Here is a 6,894-nt window from a genome sequence, read left to right as displayed (position 1 = left end):
GGCTCTGTGTTGGTGAGAGAAAAAGAAAGCAGACAGGAAGTGACAGCAGCTGTTCCACCACTGCAGTTTTGCCACTGCTCCTCAGCCTGAGGCCTTGCCAGAGGCTTGAATAGGAGAAATGTATTTGCTGAGTCTTTCCCACATTCACAATATCCTAGATTCACTTTGTTCAGTGAAAGCCCAAAGATCAATGGAGATTCCTGCAAAGCAGAACAGAACTGATAGGATGCTTTGCCAAAAAACAAAAACAAAAAAAAAAAAAAAAAAATCCACTTCATTTAATTACTTTCTTTTAAATTTTAAACACCCTTTTTCTAGAATTGTGGCAGCATTTAGGAGCTATGGAAGCCCATTTCCGCCATGAAAAAAAAAAAAGCTAAACAGGAAGTCATAATTTCGACTTTCAAAGTCATAATTATGAGATTTAAAGTCATAATTTCGACTTTCAAAGTCATAATTGTGAGATTCAAAGTCATAATTTCGACTTTCAAAGTCATAATTTCGACTTTTAAAGTCATAATTATGAGATTTAAAGTCATAATTTCGACTTTCAAAGTCATAATTATGACTTTCAAAGTCATAATTTTGACTTTCAAAGTCATAATTATGAGATTTAAAGTCATAATTTCGACTTTCAAAGTCATAATTATGAGATTCAAAGTCATAATTTCGACTTTCAAAGTCATAATTTCGACTTTCAAAGTCATAATTATGAGATTTAAAGTCATAATTTCGACTTTCAAAGTCATAATTATGAGATTTAAAGTCATAATTTCGACTTTCAAAGTCATAATTATGAGATACCGGAGCAGTTGGAGACAAGCCTCCTTAGGATAACAGCGTGCTCCAGCTCCCAGTTAATATGATCCTAAATCCAAGGTAAGCATAATTATAACCTCATTATCCCGTAACATTTGCTATTGGGTTAAGAGTCAGTAAAAGGTCGGTTCGCCATTTTTGATTTTATTTGGTTATAGTTGTGTTAGTTAGTTTTGTGTCGCCATGGAAACGCCTGCAGACTGGCTTTATATGTAAACGAGTGAACTGTAAGTATCAGGAAAAAAGTTGCTGGATAGTTTCTGATTATATTCCTTCGTTTTAAATGCTTTTTGATCGTGTGGTGGTGTGTACATCGGTCGTTGTTTCAGCAAAGTGAGCTAGCTGCAGGTTAACCGTCAGAGCGTGCTAAGCTTGTTAGCATATTTAACAGTGTTTTTTTTTTAATTAGATCGTTTTTATTTCAGAGTGCGATAAGAAGTTTGTTAATGTACTCGAAAAATTCAACAAGTTAATATGTATAATTATTTTGTGGCATAAATACAAGCACTAGCTAGTAGGTTAAAGCTCACTCCACAGCTTGTTGTATGCACGTTTTGTTATGCATAATGTGATTCACTATCTTTCCCGTTAAATTGTTTTTGTCGACATATAGACAAGAGTAAAATATGCAAGTACAATATGCATCAGTTTTCAAACTGTTTTCTTAGCAGTTTTATGTACTTAAGCTAATGCTGGAGATCTACAGCTTTAGATTGACAATATTTCTAAAAGCAATTAAAAATAATAAAAATAGAAAAACAAGGAACTTAAAAAATCCCTAAAACAAGCAGGCCCTGTTGAAAATTTTAACTCTTTAACTTTACTCAACTTTCAGGATACCTACAAAAGAGACAGAGGAGATTCCTTTGACCTGAACCTAAACCTAAACAGAGGTAAGTTGCAACTCTTGTGAAAATCCAATTCATAATATTGTCTGTTTAAATGAAAGTAATTAAGATCAAAACTAAAATCATTCTGATTATGTTCATGTATTTCACTGTTTTATAAAGATGAGAATTTCATTTTGAGAATTGATCAACCATTCAAATATTTTAGGGGAAAAATGTAAACAGATCTTTCAGACTTAAGCTCTACAATTTACCATTTAGTTGTGGAAACACTGGTAGAGTTTTCTTTATTACTTTTATGTAGTTTCTTTTTGTATTGGTTTATTATTGCAAATCTGCACAGCTGTTTGGTTGTCTATTATCTTGATTTTTTTAGCAGGAGCTTGAGTTTGAAATACAGTTTCTATCTGCCATGTAGGGTTGGACAATAAATCAGTTATATGTATCACAACACACACGTGATCAATATCAATAGATAGTAAGTCTGATAGAATATTCAATATATAGAATATTCTCTGAACTCTGATCCGGAACCATATACCATTCTGGAGGATGTAGGCAGAGTCAATGCTACTCAACCTCTCAAGGCTAGCTCAGCTAGGTTGATGGCATCATTTAACTCTGGTGAACTAACAACAAGCTGTGGAGTAACTTGCGGAGCAGCAGTTTTATGCTTCACCACTGTGCCTCATAAATGTTTTTAAAAAACATTATGGTGTGAAAGCTGTGTATAAAATGGGAAAGGTCACATCACCAGTTTGGCAGTATTTCAGATATTTAAAAAATTAAAAAAATATTAATATGAACTAATGTATCGTGAAATGTTTTTCAGTAATATCATCCAGCCCTACTATCATGTTCATAATAAATCTTTTGCAATGTTATATTTTATTAGACATTATTCATTAGTTATTGTGTATAATTGTCACAGGATGGATGAGATATATGACTTCTTAAAATCACGGGATGTTTCAGAGGAAGTCATACAACGACTGCAAAAGGATAAGGTAGCTAGATTGCTAAGGAAATCAGTACATTTAGAAGTTATCATACAACACTATTATAGAGACATAGTGAAGACAGATCAGTTTTATCATGTGACTGTTTTTACTGGGTTTCCCCCCATTTTTATAGGTTAAATAACTGTTTTAACATTTTTTTTTCTAGATTTACTCCAGTGTCCTTCTGCTCATGACAGATAAGCAGCTTAAGGAGTATCTCCCATCTTATGGTGACCGACTGGCACTTCTCGGATATTGCAGACGAAGGGAAAATGATCCTGCTGGCCGGAAATCAAAACTTTTTGACCGATTGAGAGCCACGATTTCAAGGAACAAAGGCAACAATCAAAAGCAGATCTCAGAAAATGTTAGCATCAGAAATGCTCAAAAAAGTGTTCGAAAAGTTGAGATAGGATGGATGAATTCTCGAGATGGGAAGTTTTTTCAAGTTCGGACAAAGAAAGGTGGTGGAACAAGAAAAATTGATGTGTCAAAGGACTGTAGAAAAAATGAATTAATTGAGAAGGCAGTGGGTTTGTTTTTTCCGTCTCAAAGAAATTCACAGGGAAGAATTACAGATTTTGAGGTTGACAAGACAGATTTTCAGGAACATTCACTTGATGAACATATTACTGTTGGAGAACTTTATGAGCAGACAAAACTCCCGGTTTTGCGATTTTACCTAACAACCAAAAAGAAGGACACTGGCAGTGACTCAGAACCAGACAACCTCAGTGGAAATGACCAAGACGCTTTTAGTTTTTCTACTCGCTCTCAGTCTCAGTCTCTACTGACTCAATCCAAAGCACCAGACAGCATTGATGTCATATATGTTGGAACCAACAGTGTCCTGACAAACAGCAGCAGTGATAATGTTCACCTAGTTTACTCTACTGATGACATGGCTGATTTGTCCAATGTCCAAGAGCAACATGCAGGAATCAACGGGGACATTTTAGAAGACAGTGGCACTGTCACCTTTTTCACAGGACACATTTCTAACACAGATAGTCTCAGTCTTGATGACACCCTTCCTCTGTCTCCACAGCCATCTAGTCCAGTGCTTTCTTCTTCACTATTTGATTCTTTGAACGAGCCCATTGTTCAGAGAGAAGGGATTAAGAAAATCCTTGTTCTTCATCGTGGCCAGATCCTGAAAGAACTAATTTCACATTTTTGTGATCCAGGTGTCACTCAGGAGGACATATGCATTCAAGTGGTGCTTCCTGACGGAAGGCGAGAAAAGGCTATTGATGATGGAGGAGTTTTGAGGGATGTCCTCTCTGAGTTTTGGCAGGACTTTTATGAACAGTGCACAATGGGCAATAACTTTAAGGTGCCCTACTTGCGTCATGATTTTGGACAGCAACAATGGGAAAGCATTGGCCGAATTATTGCATTTGGCTGGCAAAAACAGAAGTACCTGCCTATAAAACTTGCTCCAGTAATACTAGAACAAGCAGTTCTTGGTTCTATAAAGAGTCCTCTTGTTGATAGCTTTTTAAGGTATGTTACAGAGTACGATCGAATGATGTTTGAATCTTGCCTTTCAGATTTTCAGAGTGTTGACAGAGAAGAGCTTCTGGAAATCATGGATATCCATAACTGTCGAAGAGTACCAACAGGTGATAACATTGAGCTACTACTTGAGGAACTTGCCCACCAAAAGCTCATTCAGGAACCTGCCTTTGTTATTGAACAGTGGAGCACTGTCCTTTCCCCGCTGAAGTCAGAGATGGAAAGTATTACAGCTGCATATGAAAATCTCCAGCCAACATTAAGAAAGGTTATACAGTCAATTGTATATCCTGCAGTCATGAATGCACAGCAGAAAAACATCAGCAAATATTTAAGTTCTTATCTCAGAGAATCAGACTCACAACACCTGTCACTTTTTCTTCGGTTCTGCACAGGATCTGATTTGTTTCTTCAAAAAACTATCAGTGTTAGCTTCACTCAACTTCAAGGTATTCAGAGACGGCCAGTTGCCCACACATGTGGTTGCTACCTAGAGTTGCCAGTTAATTATGATAACTATCCAGAGTTTCGACACGAAATAAACAAGGTCCTAGAAAGTAGTGTATGGGTGATGGATATAGTGTAACAGACATCAGCTGAAGAACATATGAGTTTAAGGAATCTTTGGTAACACTTTATTTGAAGGGGTGTGCATAAGACTAACATGACACAGTCATAAACATGACATAACTCCTGTCATGAACATAATGAAGTCTTTATGAATGTTTATGACTGTTGTCATGAAGTGTCATTCGGTAAATAATGACACTTTTCATGCAAAGTTGCTCTAAAGGCTGCATTAAAAGTTCATTAAAAATGCCAACTTTGCATGATTTTGTAAATTATGATAATTTCATGCAAAGTTGGCATTTTTAATGGACTTTCAGTTTAACTTTTAGAGCAACTTTGCATTAAAAGTGTCTAAACCAAAAATCATCTGACCATACTAGTGCAATGTATCAATATATTTTTCTAATGTCAGACTTATTTTATCAGCTCAGCATGCATTGATCTTATTTTAGTGTCTCTTCTTGCTTACAGATCTTGTGAATGGTTTTGACCCATATTTATTCTGGTGTAACAATGTGTTAAAGCAAATGCAGGCACTCTCAGAATGTCATCAAATATCTACTGAAGTCCAAATTAGTGATGAGGTAGCAAACTGTCAACGCAACAAAATGTTTTTACATTTATCACTGCAGCTCCAAATCTCTGGTAATCAGCTGTCTGAGTCTTATGTACAGATCAGTTGTTGCAAACACATCATCTGTGACATCCAGGTTATGCTCTGAAATCAGGTCCACACAAATACTGAAGACATCTTCATCGCATGGAAAGTCTTTGAAAACACAGTTTTCCAAGCAGGCTTCAACCCTGTTCAAGTCAATGCTGTGTAGATAGTCTCTGGTTCCATACGCCTGAGGTACTGTGTACATTATGAATGGTCGCCCATGAGGACTTCGTGAATTGTGTGCTGGACGTATCCTGTGGTGGTCCCAAGCTGAAGCAACTTCATTTAGTTCTTTCTAGAAGAAAACAAAAACCCGACTAAACTCATAGCTTTGAAATAAGCATTCAAAAGTAAAACGGAAGTGTGAATCTAGCATGACTGCTATTTATCCCAAAACAGGGAAGTTTAAGTCAAGCAACTACCCAAACATGCAATATTAAAATGTGCTATTAATTTAGTATCATACTCAGAAAAGAAATCTTTGCACATTATAACCACTTTATAGCAATTATAAATATTTTCAATAGGTGAGAAGACAGAGCAGCTCAAATCAAGCTCACCTGTATTATGTGGAGAAAACAGAACTGAATCAAGGCTTTGTCCAAGAAGTTGTCCGAGAAGTGACCATCTGCTTTCAGTTTGTCAAAGAGGTCCATCCAGAACTGGATACATTCACTTCGCAGGGTCAACCACCATCTTTCAATCCGCTGATTTCCAGTGCTTGGACCAGATATTACATTATCACTTTCAGGTTGATCTTCTGTAAGATGCAAATATCTTTGCATGCCAGCTGCATTAACATTTTCTGTCCCTAAATCCACTCTCAGTCTTTCAGGACAACCCTCAGCATTAATCACTGCATCCATGAAGTATCCAGCAATGACTCTTGGATCATTATTTGTTTTGTATGCCTCAAGCCATATCAGCCTTCTGGAAAAACCGTCAATGCAACCATTGATCCCAATTCTAAATGGTTTCAGCTTATCATAGCCGTCCATATGCCAAACATAGTTTGGACCACGACTATAGTAAATCCGTCTCCTCAGTCGATTTCTTGACCTTAGGTCCACTCCTTCACCATCTAGTAAGCGTAAAAGGACTCGAACTGTTTCCCTGTCTGTAACAATACCATTCATCCAGCATTTTTGGTGCATCCATCGATATCCGTGACATTGTCCAGAGGTTTCAAGTTGCTGACGAATGAAAGCTGCCACTACACTCACATGAGTTTTGTTCTTTCGGCGCCAAAGTTTCTTCTTATTAAGAATCCTTTCTAGTGTCCTCTTGCTAAGAATAACCCCATGAACCTCAGCCAGCAAAGCAAGAATTTCATCATTGGTTAAACCACATCTGAAATACTCCTCAATTTGTTTATAATCCATTAAAAGGAGAAAAATCTGTGTTTCACTGGTTAGACAAATCAAATGGAATACTGTGTAAATCTCATACAAGACAGCATGTCTACTTTTTTGGAAAA

The 6,894-nt window shown here is 36.7% G+C and overlaps 1 long non-coding RNA gene across 2 annotated transcripts; it reads left to right on the top strand.

Annotated features, from left to right (window-relative positions):
- The first annotated feature begins 722 nt into the window (after positions 1–722).
- LOC145549467 (uncharacterized) lies at positions 723–3,197 on the top strand. Of its 2 annotated transcripts, none has more exons than XR_014085458.1 (4): positions 723–879; positions 1,655–1,712; positions 2,599–2,674; positions 2,835–3,197. It is a non-coding gene; the product is annotated as an uncharacterized LOC145549467 (long non-coding RNA). The 2 variants fall into 2 exon arrangements; XR_014085459.1 differs by having other exon boundaries at positions 723–1,046.
- The last annotated feature ends 3,697 nt before the right edge of the window (positions 3,198–6,894 follow it).

Source organism: Poecilia reticulata, chromosome 20 (genome assembly GCF_904066995.2).
Source record: "Poecilia reticulata chromosome 20, P_reticulata-male-v2, whole genome shotgun sequence".
Classification (NCBI taxonomy): domain Eukaryota; kingdom Metazoa; phylum Chordata; class Actinopteri; order Cyprinodontiformes; family Poeciliidae; genus Poecilia; species Poecilia reticulata.
The sequence above is the reverse complement of the archived record's forward strand: the minus strand, read 5'-3'. Positions and strand labels throughout refer to the sequence as shown.